An 18,768-nucleotide genomic window follows, 5' to 3' on the forward strand; every position below is an offset into this window, starting at 1 on the left:
CTTTATGTTTTAATTTGCAGTAATCTTATTCATTTTTCTTTGAGCTGCTGGCCACAGGTTTTTTTCTTACCTGTTTAAATTGTGATGGAGAAAATGCTGAGAGAACACCTTGGCATATCCAATTAGGTTCAGTTCTGAAAGAAATCACTCCAAGCTATTTTAGAATGGAACTTACAGGACTTTTAAAGCTCTATTATTTATAAAGCTATACTAGAGTAGGGCTTTATAAAGCTTTGGCTCCAATTCTGAAAACAAAATTGGACTGCAAACTTCTTTTAGAAATTAAAGTGTTAAGAAAATGCTCACTGCTCACTTCTTCATTGCCGCAAACAGAAAAAACCATGACCAATCCCTTAGCAGCTAAGGGAGATTGTAGGCAAAGTTGTCGGTTTCCTTTGGTGTTTGCTCTAAATCCCTGATTGCAGCTATACTCCGGTACCCTTTTTCAAGTTAAAAGTCAATTACACAAGGTTTGTTAAATTGTTCTTTCACAGAAGAATTACTGATCTTGACTATGCGACTTACAGTGGTATATCCTAAGTGAAGCCAAGCTATCAGGGGGACACAGTTCTCCTTAGGACTGGTGAGAGCATGGTGCCAACCTCAGGAGAAGAGCAGACATTTCTAGATTCGGCTTTTGTCCTGTTTAATAGGTTCTTTGCGCACTGTGATGAAAGTTCGTTCTGATAGGCTTAATTATATTTTTCAATAAGAAAAAAATTTTCTATTGCGTATAATAGTTGGATGGATATAGTAGAGATGACATATTCATTGGGCTACTGCCACAGTCATGTAATTCAGCGTATACATTTTATTTACTTTTAAAAATGGGTAGGTGGCTAATACTCCTGCTTTTTGAAACAAGTTGAGAAATGGCAAATCAGCAACTAAATTCTTTGATTCCATCTTATCCACAGTGACTCTGTGCCCTAGATTCTTGTTCCTCATCCTGCTGTTCTCTTTTTGCTGATGAAAACTATTCATGATCATCTTCCCTATGGAGCAGTAATGCCAGGTACAGTGAGAAGCAGAAGAGCTGAATGCCATAAAGAACATAGTTGTTGAGCTGTTTCTTAGCTGGGCTGGTAGCCCCTTGGTTTTATTAAGAGTATTCATTTTGTAAGTGCAGGATAGATTCCTATACTCATAGCTGTGTTCAACTTAACCCATGTGTGTTCACCCTCTGTAGTTAGTCTAGGTTTTTAAAAATGTTTGGGCACCTCCTGGGACTGCCAGGGTGCCTATTTGGGCTGCATTAGCTGCTGATGCACTTTTGAGTATCTGTGCCCCAGAGGCATGGAATATGAAACAAAAGAGATGTTCCAGCATAACTCCCCTCTTCAGTGCCAGAAGAGCTGAGCTGAAAAAGAGCATGGCACAGTCCTAAAAGCAATAACAGTCTACCTGAGGGTTCCCAAAGCTGCTAGCAGAGGAGGAGTTTGAAGAGTGGTAACAACAAAGGGCAACTTTTGGCCCATTTCTCCCCAGGGTGAGCGAGGTCACTGTGAGAACTCATAAAAAAACAAACATAAAAGCCATGCCTGGGCTTTTCTGTCAGACACTTTGGTACCAGGAAGGTCACACGGGCTGAGCACTGGATCAGAGCAGGGAAGATAATTAAAATGTAAAACGACAGCAGACAGTGTTATTGTCAGTGGAAGGTTCATTCGCCTGCTGCCTGCAAGTTGCTCTGAATCACTTCAGAATTGGTGACATCAATGTGAATGCTCCCAGCAGCAAGAGCCACTGTGGAAAATGTTTGTATCTTTTGCTTAATTTCCGACAGTTAATGAGACCTATAGGGAATATTCACAGAGCAAAAAGCACTGTGTTTTGGCTTGTTTGCTTTCTAATGCAGCATATTTACTGGTCTCCAGTCACTCCCTTATGACACTTCCCTCCTTCAGTCTTTGGCCTCTGCCATTCCAGATATAAATAAATAAGAAGAGAGAGGCTTTGCAATCGGCTTTTAAAAACTGCTTTTAAAAACTGCTGCTTTGCAGTTCCCTTGTGGGACCTCTTTGCTCCTGTTTGTTAAGGATTTGGAGCTGTTCCCCTTTGTGATCTCTGGTGTGGGAAAACCAGGGGCTTGGGTCCTGAGCCAGCTTCTCCCGTGTCCATGCAGGAAAGGCCGTAGGTCCGTGGCCGCACTGGGACACCCCGGCACGTACGTGGCCCATTGTACCAAGGCGGCATCGTGGTGCCTGGGGCAGGATGTCAGGGTGATGGCTCTGCCTCATAGACTTACTTGAAAGAAAGGCTGTGTTCAACGAAATGCGATATGGAGAACCCTCCCTGCAGAGTCCCTTGTGCAAACACGGATTAAGGAGGAAGACTTTGTTCTGTAAATAAGTTTGCTCTCTTTTGCTACCTCCTCAGGCTGCCCTGGCTACAGCACGTGCACACAGACATTGCCTGTGGTGACAGGCACTGACACACACTGACACTCACACACACGGCTACCAAACGAACCGGGGGTCTCACAGAGTAGCGTGAGCTCCCACATGCTTAGAAATAAGGATGAGAGCTCTGAGGAGGTGTGCAAGGCTGAATCTCTCCTTGCTCAGCAAGGACTGAATGCGATGGAAGCCATTTCACTTAGCGATGACATGGTTTCCCTTGGTCAGAGACCTGACAATGACATGCCAGGAGGTAAATGTACTCTGTCTTAAGCTGTCTGCACACAGACAACCTGCCAAAAGGCTAAGTGGAATATATGAAATTCTTCTGTCTGCAGCTGGTGATCACTGGTGCTCAATGTCACTTCCATTGTTTCAGACTAAGAGGAGAGCAACCACTCCGTTGTAATGAAGAACATAAATGCTAATGTAGGTTATTGGCTTGAACAGGGGATATATATATATAGAAGTCAATGTGGCTTTATCTGCCTGGTACTAACTTCAATTTTCACAGCTGGTTGTGAAGGCTTGGGTATACAAAAAAATGAGCTGGAATAGCATTAGTAGGCTTTTATAATAGATATAGTTAAGCTGCTGAAAAAGGACTGTGTTGGACACAATCTTATTTTGATGAGAAAGCAGATGCCTACTTCATTTGGTAAGGATTGTGGGGGAATTGTTGGGAAGTGAGATAAATAGGAGTTAAAAGATTTGAGCTCTTGTCTGCAGGGGAAAAGAGTGTGAGAGGAGAATGAAGGGAGTTGTGGAGCTGGAGGTTACAGTAGAAGATCAGTGCTATGTGTATGTGAAGGCAAAGCAAAGGGAAAAAAAACGCTTCGGCTTTTCCCCATTTGCTTGAATTTTTTGTAGTTATCAAATTGAATTTCATACTTCCTTTTGAATTAGTCCTGCTATGTCTAAATTCACTCCTTAAACTACATTGCTGTGATTCACTAATTTATTTTGCAGATCAGATACTTGGCAAATCTTAAAGAAAACAATTTGATGCTCTAGGGATACTAGGTCAATAGGTCTTCACAGACAAAGCTGTGTGAAGTGTAGCAATTTCGATTGGCTAGAATTTCTTAAATCTTTGTTGTTCCTTATCTAAATGGTTTAAATTAGAAAAGAGCTTATTTCCTAATAGAGAATTTCAGAGGAAAGTTCTCTGCAAATTTCATTTTTGACAGATTTAGTTAAAAAGTTGATTAAAACAGTTATGGTATTTTGATTCCAAACCAAAGTCCTGGAGTTTTTATCCCAAGGTTACTCTGTACTAAACTTATTTTTCTGTTTGTAAAGCTCTGCAAAACACTTGGAAGGAAAGACTGAAGTGAAGTTTGAAGTGAAATGGGTGTTGTTTGGCTTTGGATTGCACTGTAAAAGCTTTTCTTATCATGTAACAGCTTTTTCTCCATAGAGAATAGCTTCCCATTCCTCTCAATTGTTAAAAGCTTTTCAGTTGTGTTTGCTTCATGAAATCTTTAGTATAATGTGAAATCTGGCATTCCATCTTTGTGAAATTATTATCCAAAAAGCAAGCATATTCAAGGAAATATATGTGTTTCAAGCTAAAGTGTTACCTCTCTTTCTGGTGGTATTCTATATCTTTCTTACTTTGGGGGTGCAGGGGAAGATGAACCTAATTCTTTGAGTACCAGAGGCTGCAGAGAAAATCAGTAGGAATGAGACTAATTCTGTGACACACAGAGGACATTCAGTTCCTCTGATAGGATAAGGCTCTGATGACATTTTCCCATCTCCCATATTGGCACGTTGCAAAAATTGAAAATCTCCTCGGAGGGTCATACTAGAGCTTATTCATCTTTTGTTGACACTCCCGAGGAAAAGAAGAATTTCTTTACAATATAACTAATATCAATGAATTTTCTGAGTGCATTTCCACTTTCAAATGAGAATATTTCTTGCTCCTTTGGATGCAGAGTTACAGATAAAGTAAGAAATGTACAACAAAGCCACAAAAATAACTTATTTTCGGCATGGGAATGCATAGACTTTCAGTTCTCCAGACACTATATATATCACAAGAGAAGAAATCTAATCACCTGAACCATCAAATCATGGAATGATTCAGGTTGCAAGAAAGCTTGGGGGGTTGTTAGTCCAGCCATTTTCCAAAGCAGAGTCAGCTACCTCATAAGACCAGGTTTGTCAGGACTTAGTTGTCAGGTCTTGAAAACCCCTAAGGACAGAGATTTTACAGCCTCTGCCACTCTTTAGGGTATTCCTCCATTGCAAACTGCAGTAGAAATACCCAAGAAAGAATACAGAAAGCATTGTCATATATCACAGGAAGCGATTATTCCCTTTTACTTAGTGCATGTTACACCATACCTGCATCCAGTTTTGGGCCCGCAATGAAAGAAGGATGTTTCCGATCATGTTTACAGTTTTATTATTTTATTTCAACTAATTAAATTTATTTGGCTTATCTAGATCAAACAACTTCAGAAATACACTGGGGAAACTGAGCATAGTTTTGTTTCTTGATGACTGATTTTTATCTTAAGTTTCACGATCTTAGGTACTATGAATAGCTTAGACTATCAGGTTTGATTTTGGTGAGATACTGTTGTCTAAAGATAACTGGGGCTTGTGTGTTTTCCCAGTTGCTCCAAGACAAAGGTTTTTCTTTATTGAGGAGACTGGATTTTTCTTTAAGCTATACATTCTTGACATGTGTGATCTTCTTTTATTCCAATTCTGTTATATAACTGTTGTGTATGTAAACTGTATATAACTGTACGTGTATGTTCCAGCATCCTGGGCTGCATTGGGAAGGGCATTACCAGCAGATTTAGGGAGGTGATTCTTCCCCTCTACTCAACACTAATGAAACACATCTGGAGTTCTGGGTCCAGTTCTGGGCTCTCGAGTAAAAGAGAGACATGGACACACTGTAATGAGTCCAACAAGGGCCACTAAGATGATTGATTAAGGTACTGGAGCATCTCTCCAATGAGGTCAGGCTGAGAGAGCTGCGACAGTTCAGCCTACAGAAGAGAAGGCTCAGGGAGATCTTATTCAAGTGTATAAATATCTGAGGGATAGATTAAAGCAGTCAGAGCCAGACTTTTCTTAGTGATGGCCAGTGACAAGAGAAGAGACCATGGACAAAAATTGAAATACAGGAAATTCCATTTAAACACAAGAAAAACTTTTTTCTGTGAAGGTTATCAAACAGTGGCACAAGTTGCTCTGAGAAGTTCTGGAGTCTCCATCGTTAAAGATATTCAAACCCTTCCTGGTCAGCGTTCAGAGCAAGTTGCTTTAGTTGACCCTGCTTTGAGCAGGGTGTTCTTCAGCAGTGCCTTCCAACCTCAACAATTCTGTGATTCTGTGTTCAGATTCTTTAACCTAACACATTAACCTAACACATTGCTGTAAAAGAGGCATTTCCTGTGATTGGACTATACTTCTAAGCATTGCTCTATCTATGGAAGTTTAGCACACCTATGGATATTGATCTATGGATGTGCTAAACAAGATAAAGCAGTGGGGGCGTATGCATAGGCTAAAGCCATGAAACTAACTCTATTCAGCAGAATATTTCAGAACAAGTCTATCTATCTTCAAGTGTTGTCCAACATGTCATGTTGAACTGGGCTCACAGAACATAATTTGGAGTATGAGTGTGGAAATTCCACTGACATTAAGAGTGAGAGATCAAACCCTTGATTATCAGAGTGCTACTTTTCAGTTTATGGCATTCTGTCTTGGTTTCAGTCCAATAATAGATTCCTTTAGAAAAACATGACTAACTCTCAATTTATTTTTTTTAATTAAGAGAGGAGTGGAAAAATTAATTTCCCCCTCTAGCATAACAATATTGTTTTTGCTGTCTTTTGGCAGCCATAAATGAAAGGAAGCCAAATTTTTGAAGATGAAACTTGATATGTCACTTCCCTGTTGACCTGAGTAAAACTCTCTGAGTTGTGGGAAACAGGATTGTGAAATAAATCCACATACGTGCCAGTGAGTTTGTCCAAGAGAAAAATTTTCTTTTTCTTTCTTTCTTTCTTTCTTTCTTTCTTTCTTTCTTTCTTTCTTTCTTTCTTTCTTTCTTTCTTTCTTTCTTTCTTTCTTTCTTTCTTTCTTTCTTTCTTTCTTTCTTTCTTTCTTTCTTTCTTTCTTTCTTTCTTTCTTTCTTTCTTTCTTTCTTCCTTTCTTTCTTTCTTTCTTCCTTTCTTCCTTTCTTCCTTTCTTCCTTCCTTCCTTCCTTCCTTCCTTCCTTCCTTCCTTCCTTCCTTCCTTCCTTCCTTCCTTCCTTCCTTCCTTCCTTCCTTCCTTCCTTCCTTCCTTCCTTCCTTCCTTCCTTCCTTCCTTCCTTCCTTCTTCCTTCCTTCCTTCCTTCCTTCCTTCCTTCCTTCCTTCCTTCCTTCCTTCCTTCCTTCCTTCCTTCCTTCCTTCCTTCCTTCCTTCCTTCCTTCCTTCCTTCCTTCCTTCCTTCCTTCCTTCCTTCCTCCCTCCCTCCCTCCCTCCCTCCCTCCCTTCCTCCCTCCCTTCCTCCCTCCCTCCCTTCCCTTCCCTTCCCTTCCCTTCCCTTCCCTTCCCTTCCCTTCCCTTCCTTCCCTTCCCTTCCCTTCCCTTCCCTTCCCTTCCTTCCCTTCCCTTCCTTCCCTTCCCTTCCCTTCCCTTCCCTTCCCTTCCCTTCCCTTCCCTTCCCTTCCCTTCCCTTCCCTTCCCTTCCCTTCCCTTCCCTTCCCTTCCCTTCCCTTCCCTTCCCTTCCCTTCCCTTCCCTTCCCTTCTGTCCGTTCTTTTCTCTCTCTCTCTCTCTATCTCCTTTTATACGATAGGAGAACTTGTACCTCATTTCTATGAAGTCTACAAAGCAAGACAAGTTTGATCATCTGTCTTTAATAGCCATAGAAGTACAGTCACGGCTCGATCAGTGATCATAAATCTCTCGTATCTTTTGCATGAGGTCTTGGTTTTCTCCTGATTGCTTCTTGTTATAGTTTAACATTTCTGTTCAATTTTAATGTATCAGATTTTGATATTTGTAGATGGAAACATATGGCTGGGAGGTATCTGGACCATTGCACAGACAAATCTAAATATGACTCATTTATAACCTTTCACTTTCCAGCTATGAGCTCTGGGCTGTGAGGAAGTATTTCCTGGTGGCTGCTTGCACTGAGATCAGTGTAAGCTCCATACCTGTGTGAGGGGAAAAGGAAAGAACCAAAATCCTAGTTCCTGGGATTAAAAACTACCACTTGCTGGATTTGCAGCTGAACTTTCATCCCGAGTATGTGACAGATCTCCCCCAGCCTCAGCTCTGCTCAGAACAGCTAACAGCCAGGCATCCAGGGCAGCTTGGCAAGTGACGTACCAAAGTGTGATGTTGGAACTGGACCCTCAGGCTGGTCTTCCGGGCACTACCAGTGCAGAACAGAAGGTCCTGGCCATTTTCTGAAAGGATGACCGATGCCTTCTTTCAGACAGTCAGACACGCAGACTGGGAATCCTTACACATGTGCCTGCCTGCAGCCCGGACTCCGGTGCCTGCGTAAGCGTGTAAGACCTAGGAGATTTTGGGCAGGGTTTCCTGGTCTCTAGCTGTGGTAGCTCCTGGCTCTGTATCCGGCTGATGTGACACCATGTGAGACCCAGGGCCTGGCTTAGAGCCAGCCAGAGCCAGGTAGCCAAGGGTTCACTATTAGTCTGTTCAGCACAGCAGTAACGACGGCGTAAGAAATCACAAATCCTTCTTGAGGATCTTGTCTTTATTTTTATTTTGTTTTTATTTGGGAACAGAGTTCTTTTCTTTATATTGAGATGCTACCTCATGCCTTGACTATACCTTGAGACCGGTTAGATGCTGTCAGGCTGCTGAGAGCAAGTAGCTCAGGTCATCAAGCTGTTCAAGACATCAGTGAGCCCTTTAGATATGCAGCCAAAAAAGACCTGTCTGTCTCCTTATTTTTTTATATGCATGTATGTTTATATGTATGTATAGACCTACATATATACACAAAAGATGTGTATCTATAATTTCCTTCAAAATTCTAATAAAGTTCTGGATGCCTAATTAAGCGTGTGCTACTGATATACAAGTGGAAATTGCTAACCCCAAACTTTCCAGGGTTTTATTCTTCTATTAACAACCAGATATGCTACAGCCCTAGGAGGTAGTGTATAAATAGTTCATAAACATTATTAATCTTTTATGTCCTGATTTACGCAAACGTTTAAGTATACCCTCAAGTCTGCTACCTTAAATGAGACTTGCAATGTTGGCCTGAATGAAAACGTTTTCCAATAGGTACCGCAGCAATTAATTTATCACCACATTTATATTTGAAATCCTCCTTCTCTGATTCTTTTTTTACGAGCTTTGTAGTAGCAAGTAAAAAATTACTTATACTTTGCGAGTCTGTTCTTATCTCAAAGCATCTATAAGCAGAGATGGAAACATCCTTCACATTTGGATCTATCTATAAATTTTAAGGGTAAGTCCTCCTCTTTTAGGAAATGAAGATTTTCAGTATATCCATAGAATTTTTGTGAAGGCAGGAAGCCCTGGCCCTTCAGACTAATTAATGAGATCTGGCCCACATCTCTTAGGCTGGGGCTGAATCCTCAGGGGGAGCGAGCGGAGCTTGGTGGGAGCTTGGTGTTCAAGAGCTGCTATGGACCCAGCGTGGGCAGCTAGGGTACCAGGACCTAAGGCTGAAATAGCGATCAAGCCAAACTGATGGTGTATATGCACCCTCTGATGGTTGTTCCAATGCACCTTTTAATTTGTATTTTTTAGAGAGAAAGGATAGTAAGAGCGCTGCGGTAGTAAGTGCTTACTCTCTCTTTATTATATCCTTGAAAATCGAACTAAAATGTTTTCCAACTATAGCTTTACTTGAAAATTAATTTAAATTAACTTTTTTCTTTCGAGAGTGAATTCTTTGTCCCCATGTACAGCTAATCAGCAATAGTTGCAGTACTATTGCTGATTAGCTGTACATGGGGACACACTTTCCCAGAGTAATATGCCTGTTTGTGTTTATCTTAATTCATTCTGAAAAGAAAAGGTCAGAAAAGGAGAGAATCCAGCACAGAGGAGTGGAATTGATTTGGAATGGCAACATGAAATGTTGCGATAAGAAAAGTGCTACAAACAACAAAAAGAGCTAAAAGGGTTGAGGCGTTTCTAAAAGCATTATGTGCAAAGAGTGAAAAGAGACAAAAGAAACCATGCTGGCTGGTTCCTGTCACGGTGCTTTTATGGCCACCTGTGTCCATGTTGTACGCTGTGGTGACCCTGCCACAGCATCGCGTGGGAGAATCACAGAATCTCAGGATCACTCACAACGTTCCGTCTGGTGGGGCAGGGTTTTGTCTTGATACCCTCAGCTGTTAGTTTCTTTCTGCCCACCAGAACACCTGTCATTTTTACATGTGTTTTTATTTTTCTGGGATATTCTAGATTGAGAACAATAATTTCTTTAGTAAAAATTTCTTGAAATAATGAAATTAATGTTTTCTTTATAAGTTTGCTCTATAAAATGAATCTTCTCTTACCTGATATGTGTGGTCAAGCCATATCAGTCCTGTGAGTGCTGGCTGAATTCAACTTTCTTGTTAGTTTTGATAAAAATAAAAAAAATTCTGCTTGCCTGTTTTTGTTGACTAAAATATTTAAGAACTTCAGTGCTAAAAGTTACAGTAAAGGTAGTCATTAATAATCATAGCCTGCAAGCCCACAAATCTGCAAAATATTTGCCTCTGTGTTTAAGACAAAGAAATATTTACTCTGTGAATAACGTGTCAGAATAGTATTCAACAGCTGGTTAAACACAATCAAATACAAATACTATAATGCTTCCAAGATCCGTAGCTTGCCACTGGAGAACAGCAATTTCCTGACATACATTTTCACCCATTATAAAAGTCATTCTCCACAGCCATCTTTCTGAAGAGCCTGCTTTGCTTATAGAAAGCACATATTCAGTGTCTATGGTTCTAAAGTGCAGATGCAGAAGCAGAGAAACATATGAGAAGTAAATCAAAATGATCTGTCTCACTCTCGGAGTGGAGGGCTAGCTCTATTTTAAATGCAATCACTGCATCCAAATTACTACCCCAGCTGTTGGGACTCACCTGAGGAGCGATGCCTTTGATGAGACCCTTCACTGGTCTTGCAGTATGTCCTCTGGACTCAGGAGTTTCTAGCAGACAGCACTTAGTTTCTATGTCATATCAGAATTTCCCTAAACCTGGGAAAGCTAATGCAAAAGTAACGTTGCTAGACCAAAATGCTCACCTGAGTTCGCCCTTTGATAATGAGTTAAAGAGGTTTGCTCATATCCCCACTGGAAGACAAAGCACTGTTAGGTCTCCTTCCTGCGTGGAAAACCTGCAGCTTGTTCTGTCCTCTCCTCTGCAGCCTTGCTTGGTAACTCCCATGTAGCTGGTTTCAGCTTGTGGCTGTGGCCATTTTCTTTAGGAAATACATTTTATTTCTTCCATGTCCTCATGACAGCTGGGAACATGTACCTGGTGGGGAAACAATCCTTATGAGTTAGGATTGCCAGATGTGTAAAACTGTTCATATGCTGGTATGTAACATGGAGTTGGTATGTAAAATGGAGTTTTGGAAAGGGCAAGTCTGTTCAATGAATCAAGCAGATAACCAGGATAAATTGACCTTCACGATCTGTAAACAGGCAGACTACCTCTCTTGAGGGAAGGGGGCAGGGTGGTGGGCTGTTTATATGCATTTAGCCTGGCAAACACATAGTAATTTTAATTAGTTTAATAAGCAATACAGGGGTTGTAACCATTTTCTACACACTATGAGCATTCACTTTTGGGGAGTCACCATGAGTCAGCTAAAGAACAGAAATCTGTTTAAGTAAGTTGATTGCAGATCAAGATCCCCAGTGTCCTTCATGATGTAGCTCATCACAAAACGGCTGACGCTGGAAGGGACCTCTGGAGGTCATCTAATCTACCTGCCCTGCTCCAGCAGTGTCACCTACATCTGGTGGCTCAAGATCATGTCCAGACAGCTTTTCAATATCTCTAGGGATGGGGACTCCACAACCTCCCTGGACAACCTGTGCCAGTGCTGGGTCACCCTCACAGGGAAAAAGTGTTCCCTGATGTTCAGAGGGAACCTCCTGTATTTGAGTTTGTATCCATTGCCTCTGGTCCTGTCACTGGGCACCACTGGAAAGAGCCTGCCTCCATCCTCTTTATACCCTTCCTTCAGGTGTTTATACAAATAGATGAGATCCCTCCTGAGCCTTCTCTTTTCCAGGCTGAACAGTCCCAGCTCTCTCAGCCTGACATCACAGGAGAGGTGCTTCAGTCCCTTAATCATCTTAGTAGCCATTCACTGTATGTACATGTCTCTCTTGTACTGGGGAGCCCAGAACTGGACCCTGCCCTCCAAGTGCGGCCTCACTAGTACTGAGGAGAGAGGAAGGACCACCTCCCTTGACCTGCTGGCAATACTCTGTCTAATGCAGCCCAGGATACTATTCGCATCCACTGTGGCAAGGGCTCGTGGCTGGCTAATATTTAATATGGTGTCCACCAGGACATCCAGGTCTTTTTCTGTAAATCTGCTTTCCAGTACTGGATGGACCCCAGCATGTACTGGTGCCTGGCGTTGTTCCTCCCCAGGTAAATGGCAGGTGTAACCTTGATATACTAACCCTTTTATAGGTATTCTTTTCTGTTTCAGCTGCATCCATCTTTTTTTTGAATGAATGTCATTATCCTGTGAGTGTTTCAGATAGAGAAGAACTCTGTGAGTCACAACAGAGATATCATCCAACTGCTCCATGGAAAAGGCCTCCAGCTTGGGGCTGTGCCTCAGTGGCTGGCCCAGAGAACAGGGAGAGACTTGAGCACCAAAGAAGAGCACTGGGCTGATGGGCCATGAATCAGTCCCCGCTTTAGTAACACAGGTTACCAATAAAATGGATGACAGCTTATCAACATGTCACTAGTCTAAGAGCGTGTTGGAGATTAACTGCATTTTGAAAGGGGAATATTGTGTAATCCAAATTAGGATATTTTTTATACACTAACAGGAATGAATAACAAAATTCTCTTTTCTGTGTCTCCTAAGTTTTCCTCAGCTTCAAGCAAACGCGCAGCATGAAATATGCTGGAACATACTATTGACCGCAGCGTGATCCACCTGGGAAGCTGGGGTCAGTTCTGGACCACGCTCAACTCTGTGTCACTGAAGCCTGGATTTGCTGTGGCCAGTAGTAGGGCCAAAAACCATTAGGAAACTCCAGTAACCTTGACAAAGATTGGCACTTACCCATTGCCTTCACGTCTTGCTTCAGAGGTTCCTGTGCAGCAGCTTGGATGCTAGCCAGCGTTAACCACGGTCACTGGGGACAGAAGGTGAGCTCTCTGAGCACTGGGCTTAGCTGCACAAGGAGGCAGTTTTTTCAGCACGTCATATATCACAGGAGGATCCGGCTCTCGGGGACGTATATGAGGCACAGCACACTGCGTCAGGACAAATCTAGTGCAGAGGTGGGCTGGCAGAGGCTTTTGTCCTCTCTTGATAAAGTGCAGTTGTCTATTAATTAACATTTTAAATTAACAATTTTTGCTCATTTGTGTCTTCGTTCCACAACGGCAGGACCTTTTCTTTTTTCCTTCTATTGCTACTGCAACTATTTAACTTACGTAATTTACTTATTCGGTCACACCGTGTCATTCATTGCAAACAAAAGTCTCTTTTCCTCTCACTTTTTATTATCAATTATTTCCTTCCAGCAGGGGTCACACGACGACCGCAGCTTCCCAGCACTGCTGCTGCCCCAGTCACTGATGCCAGCACATCCCTTCTGGGTGAGAGGCTCTTCGAAATGCCTCTGAGAGTCACAGAAAAGAGAGCTGGCAATGATCATCTTGTTACATAAATACTTTCTGGGAAATATCCCATCATATCTGTAGATTTTTTTTTTTTTGAAAGCTCAGATTTTATTTTTTTTAATGGTCATATTATGAATATTAAGTGTTGTAATAGTTCAGATAAATAAACCCATTCCGCACTTCACTGTGTTTGCAGGCTGTTATTACTCTCCCAGCGTTAAACTTGACTCACCAATCTCTGCTGCAAATGAGTATAAAGCTTCCTCTAGGAAAGGAAAAAAGCAGCGGTTGACTGTTGGAACCCCACTAGGAAAAGCACATTCACAGTCAGGAATTGAAATAAAAGCATTAATATTTTATGCTTCCATATCTGATATGTCTGTTAGAATTGTCTCCTCAGTGAAAGTCAGCAATGAAGACAGAGCAGCTAAAGAATGAAAGGCTGTTACAGCATTTGAAAAAAACACTACTGGGATGTAGTGTGAAACCTTTAGCTCACTTGTGCATGGTATTGGTATCTCAACTGCAAAAAAAAAAAAAGATTCCACTGAGGGACCAGGGTTCCCTTGCACTAGGCACTGTGCACACAAATACCAGAGGGCCATTTTTTTTCCAAGACAACAAGAATCCTGGATGGAGAGATAGAAACAGTGACTAAAAATTCTTTTCTCTGTCACTGTTAGCTATTTGAGAGATTCATAGCTGCCTCTCTCAGAAAGACACCTGAATGTTGATACCCCTGGATATTACCTGCAGGCTGAGTAACAATCCATAGGCTCCAGAGGACACCAAGTGCTGCTCTCACCTCCCCCCATACCTTGCATCATGAAATCTATGAGAACAGCACATCTGACAAATGTGCTGAAATTTGGGTTTAAATTTGAAATGGTTCAAGCCATGGCTGTGGCGATACTGCAGCGAAGGGCAGGGCTTGCAGAGGGGCATTATCCTGCCATGCCAGCAGGGCTCCATGGCTCCATTCTCCAGCTTCAGTTGGGGAATCTGGACTCCCAGGTAGGTCTGAGCTACAGGCGGGTTGCTGGTGCTGGCAATGACCTGTGCTCCTGTCTCCACGTTTCTACAGGCTGCAGGATGAGTCCGAAGCCAATTTCCAGCCCTTAGCTGCATGAGAACTTACTCACTTAGATTTAGTTTCAAATAAACAGCATAGAAATATCTTACAAAGGAAAAGAGAGAGGAGAAAAAAGATTCCAGTCTATGACTGTGAAGATACTCTGTAATTTCTATTACTTGATTGCCCATTAATGCTTGTTCATCTTATTTTTTGTAGTGAATGGAAGTGATTAAGATCAAAACATGCCAGGAGAAGGAAAATCAGAATTGTCAAAGGGTCAGAATCTTTTAGCTAACTTTGAAAAGAGACAAGAAATGAGAGGATAAGTCTGCAGACCTGAAAAGAAAGATCAGAAGAAGGGTCACTAGCACCATGAGATAGATGTGCTCAGTAATTACTGTAATGACTGTACTAAGTAGAGATGCAGCAACCGCTCTGCAACAGAGAGAATGGGCTCACTAAATGAAGTTAAGGATAAAACCTGCCTTTCTTTATCTGCATATAGCCCTACTTCTTCGAAAGAATTACAAATGAGTAAATCATTACCATATTAGACCAAGAGTTTTAAACTGGATATTAAAATTCACATTGTAGTCAGTTTGTGTGAAAGTTTTCATAACCTTCAATTATTCCCATGCAAATGGCCTGAGAGGTATTAAAAAAGATGTAGAGATGCACTCAGCACCTCTAATTTTAATACTCTGAAGTTTCATGTATTATGTTTTACAAACACTGAGACACTGAAGTGAGACCAACTGGTGGGTTTTAAACATTAGACTAGAAATTGTAAGATGGGTGTAACTAAAGAGCTGATACCTAGAGAGCTCGTTATTTAACTTCCTGGGTTCTTACTGATGTTATTAATTTCCTTCTATCAAACAGGCAAAGATAATGTGAGATGCTGAAGACCAGGTCATTCCAGGAAGAAATAATTAAATATTTCCATCTGCAAATGCTTCTTCTTTATATGACAAATGATGGCATTTTCATGTTACAAAGTTACACTACAAATCATGATGTTAATATGTGAGATGTGTTCTAATTCTGTCCTAAGCTGCAGGACACCCAAGGGAGGTACCCATTAGTGTTGTGAATCTTCTTCTACCTGATGAGATGTCTCAAGCAGGAGGTCTAAAATGAGATTGTGAGAAAAACCTCATAAACACTGTAAGAGTTGTACCTCAGAAGACATTACGAAGAAGAGATGCAAGGGATGCTAAGGATGCTGGGTGGCAATTCTCAGAGAAATGTTTTCTACCAGTTCACAGAATCACAGAATCATAAAAGTTGGAAAAGATCTTCAGGATCATCAAGTCCAACTGTCACCGAAATCGGGAATAAACCATGTAACACCAATGTAGTGTTAAAAGGCAGGCATTCTTTATTCACGGCGCCGGGAACACGGGAGATAGCTCCTCCCAAATCGTGTTCGTCGATCAGTTCAAAAATCAAACATTTATAGGCAAGATTAATACATATTCACCAGGTTTCCATACAATAATTGGTTAAATATTCCTCGCCTCACATGTAAATGACCACGCATGCTCACTATAATTTCTTGAGATTTTACTTCCTTAATCTTTTGAGTCGGAGGGTTTCTTGAGTGGGTGGTCTCTGAGTCGGTGGTCGTGATCTCCCCCTGCCGGAATTACCTTTCCTACAAAGTTCACTTAAACTTGGCAACACTAAATAGATCTTCACAGGCTGTCGATCCAATATGCAATAATTCACCCCACAGTCCTTTGTTTTAAGACAAGACTATAGCATGAATAATTACCCACCCACCGGACCGTGGAACTGACCAAGGTGTTCCTTCTTTCTGACTACTTGTATATTTGAACAAAACATAATACCATGATCACAATGTTACACTTAACTCCTTGATAAGTAAATCAAGATGGGAAGGGTTAGGTGGGTTCTCGAGCAGCATTGCTGGTGCATAATGTTCTTATAGTTACAACTTGCTACAAATTCACAAACCTATTTTCTAACCCTACTTTATTTTAATTCCCTACCCACCTAGGTTACACAGCCATCAACCCAACACCACCATGCCCACTAAACCATGTCCCCAAGTGCCACGTCCACTTGTTTTTTGAACACTTCCAGTGATGGTGACTCCACCACCTCCCTCGGCAGCCAGTTCCAATGTTTCATCGCTCTCTCCGTAAAGAAATTTTTCCTAACATCTAGTCTAAACCTCCCCTGGCACAACTTGAGGCCATTTCCTTTTGTTCTATCACTAGTTACTTGGGAGAAGAGACCAACACCCACCTCGCCACAACCCCCTTTCAGGTAGTTTTAGGGAGTGATAAGGTCTCCCCTCAGCCTCCTCTTCTCCAGATTGAACAACCCCAGCTCTCTCAGCTGCTCCTCATAAGACTTGCTCTCCAGACCCCTCACCATCTTCGTTGCCCTTCTCTGGACATGCTCCAGCACCTCAGCATCCTTCTTGTAGTGAGGGGCCCAAAACTTAACACAGGATTCGAGGTGTGGCGTCACCAGTGCCGAGTACAGGGGCACGATCACGTCCCTACTCCTGCTGGCCACATTATTTCTGATACAGGCCAGGACGCTGTTGGCCTTCTTGGCCACCTGGGCACACTGCCGGCTGTCAACCAGCACCCCCAGATCCCTTTCCGTTGGGCAGCTCTCCAGCCACTCCTCCCCAAGCCTGTACCGTTGCATGGGGTTGTTGTGGCCAAAGTGCAGGACCCGGCACTTGGCCTTATTAAACCTCATACAGTTGACCTTTGCCCATTGATCCAGCCTGTCCACATCGCTCTGCAGAGCCCTCCTACCCTCCAGCAGATCAACACCCTCACCCAGCTTGGTGTCATCTGCAAATTTACTGAGGGAGCACTCGATCCCCTCATGCAGATCATCAATAAAGATATTAAACAAGACCGGTCCCAGTACTGAGCCCTGGGGATAATAATAATCTAACATCAGCCAGTATTACACCTTGGTTCATAAACCAGCTTCTCAGATTCTGGCTCTCAAGCTGTCTCTTGGGCCTTCTGCATCTACTGCATTACACCATGAAGATCTGCCCCCACTCTCCTGTGCTCTTTTGACCTTCTAGTAAGACCTCTGGAAAAGCTGGTAGGAAGTTAGGTATGTGACAGGCATCCTCAGCTATCTGGTGTCCATGAGTCTCTGAGAGCATAAGTCTCGGAAACCACCCAGACCCCTGAAGAAAGGTTTTGTGGCTGCTTTGTCTCTGTAAAATTTCCAAATTCTTGCTGTAGAGCTGTGAAAGCAAATACTAAAAAACATTTTGTGCCCCAGAAATTTTGAGTGAGTTTTCCTTTTTCCTTGTTTTGGAACACTTCTTCTGGACAGTGGTGAACCTCAGAGTACTACTCAAACAACTTTTAGAGGCTAAGTGGGTGGTGGCAACGATCTGTAAAGGTTTTGTCAGTGCATCTTCTTAACAGATTGTTAGTGTTTAAGCACCACTTGAGGGAATGCTTTATTTGTCTGTAAACATCACTCTATCCAGAATATACTGAGAAGATAGTACTTCCAGTCAAATTCTTTGAGAATGTGGGTGAAGTTGCCTGGGGAATTGTGTTTTGACACAATGACGTTAATCCTACTAGGCACAATACTGTCTTTGCTGCTCCTGTGTCATTTTGCAAAAGGAAGTCTTTGGACCTCTGCTTTTTTCCCCCCCCTCTTCTTTTTCTATTCTGAGAAGGAAAATAACCTCAACCCCTTGTGTTGAATAGAGCTTCTTAACTGGCATAAATGCTGATCCAGACTGACAATGTTCATTACAAAGTTAAAAAATTAATTTTTTTTCTTTTGCTGTCATAAAAGTAGTCATGCTTACAACCTGGTCTTTTAAACATCTGATAGACAAAAGTTCTGCAAGCCTTCCATGATAGCAACGACTTTTGGGAAGATTTATTGGCTGCCAATGGGAAAAGGATCGAGCCTGTGTTGACTACTGAAATGCACGATGCATCTGCAAGTTTATAGCCTAAAGAAGATAATGGAGATATATAGCACTCAGCTTTTCATAATGTAAGTCCACAATCAATCTTGACTAATTTACATCATACAGCAGAGTAAAATTATAATTCCCTTATCACCATGAAAGTAATTCAGTGAAATGCAAGACTTTTTTTGCATATCAAATATACATTTTTATAATTCTTGTAAATGTTTACAGAAAAGCAGGATTGTGAAAACAGTGCAGAGATATAAGATTTCAGAATACAGTGTACACCTTCTAGTGCTGCTCATTGTACTCTGTGTTTTACAAGCCACCAGGAAAAACCAGAACATTACAGTGGGTACAGCTTGGCCTTTTGTGCTTGTTTATAGGTATTAACAGCATGTTTTTAAGAAACCTAACAGCATTAGTTCTCATTTTGTTGAGAGAAATGAACAATTGATAGTTACCAAGAAAGATC

Source organism: Phaethon aethereus (assembly GCF_964289735.1).
Source record: "Phaethon aethereus genome assembly, chromosome: 1".
Classification (NCBI taxonomy): domain Eukaryota; kingdom Metazoa; phylum Chordata; class Aves; order Phaethontiformes; family Phaethontidae; genus Phaethon; species Phaethon aethereus.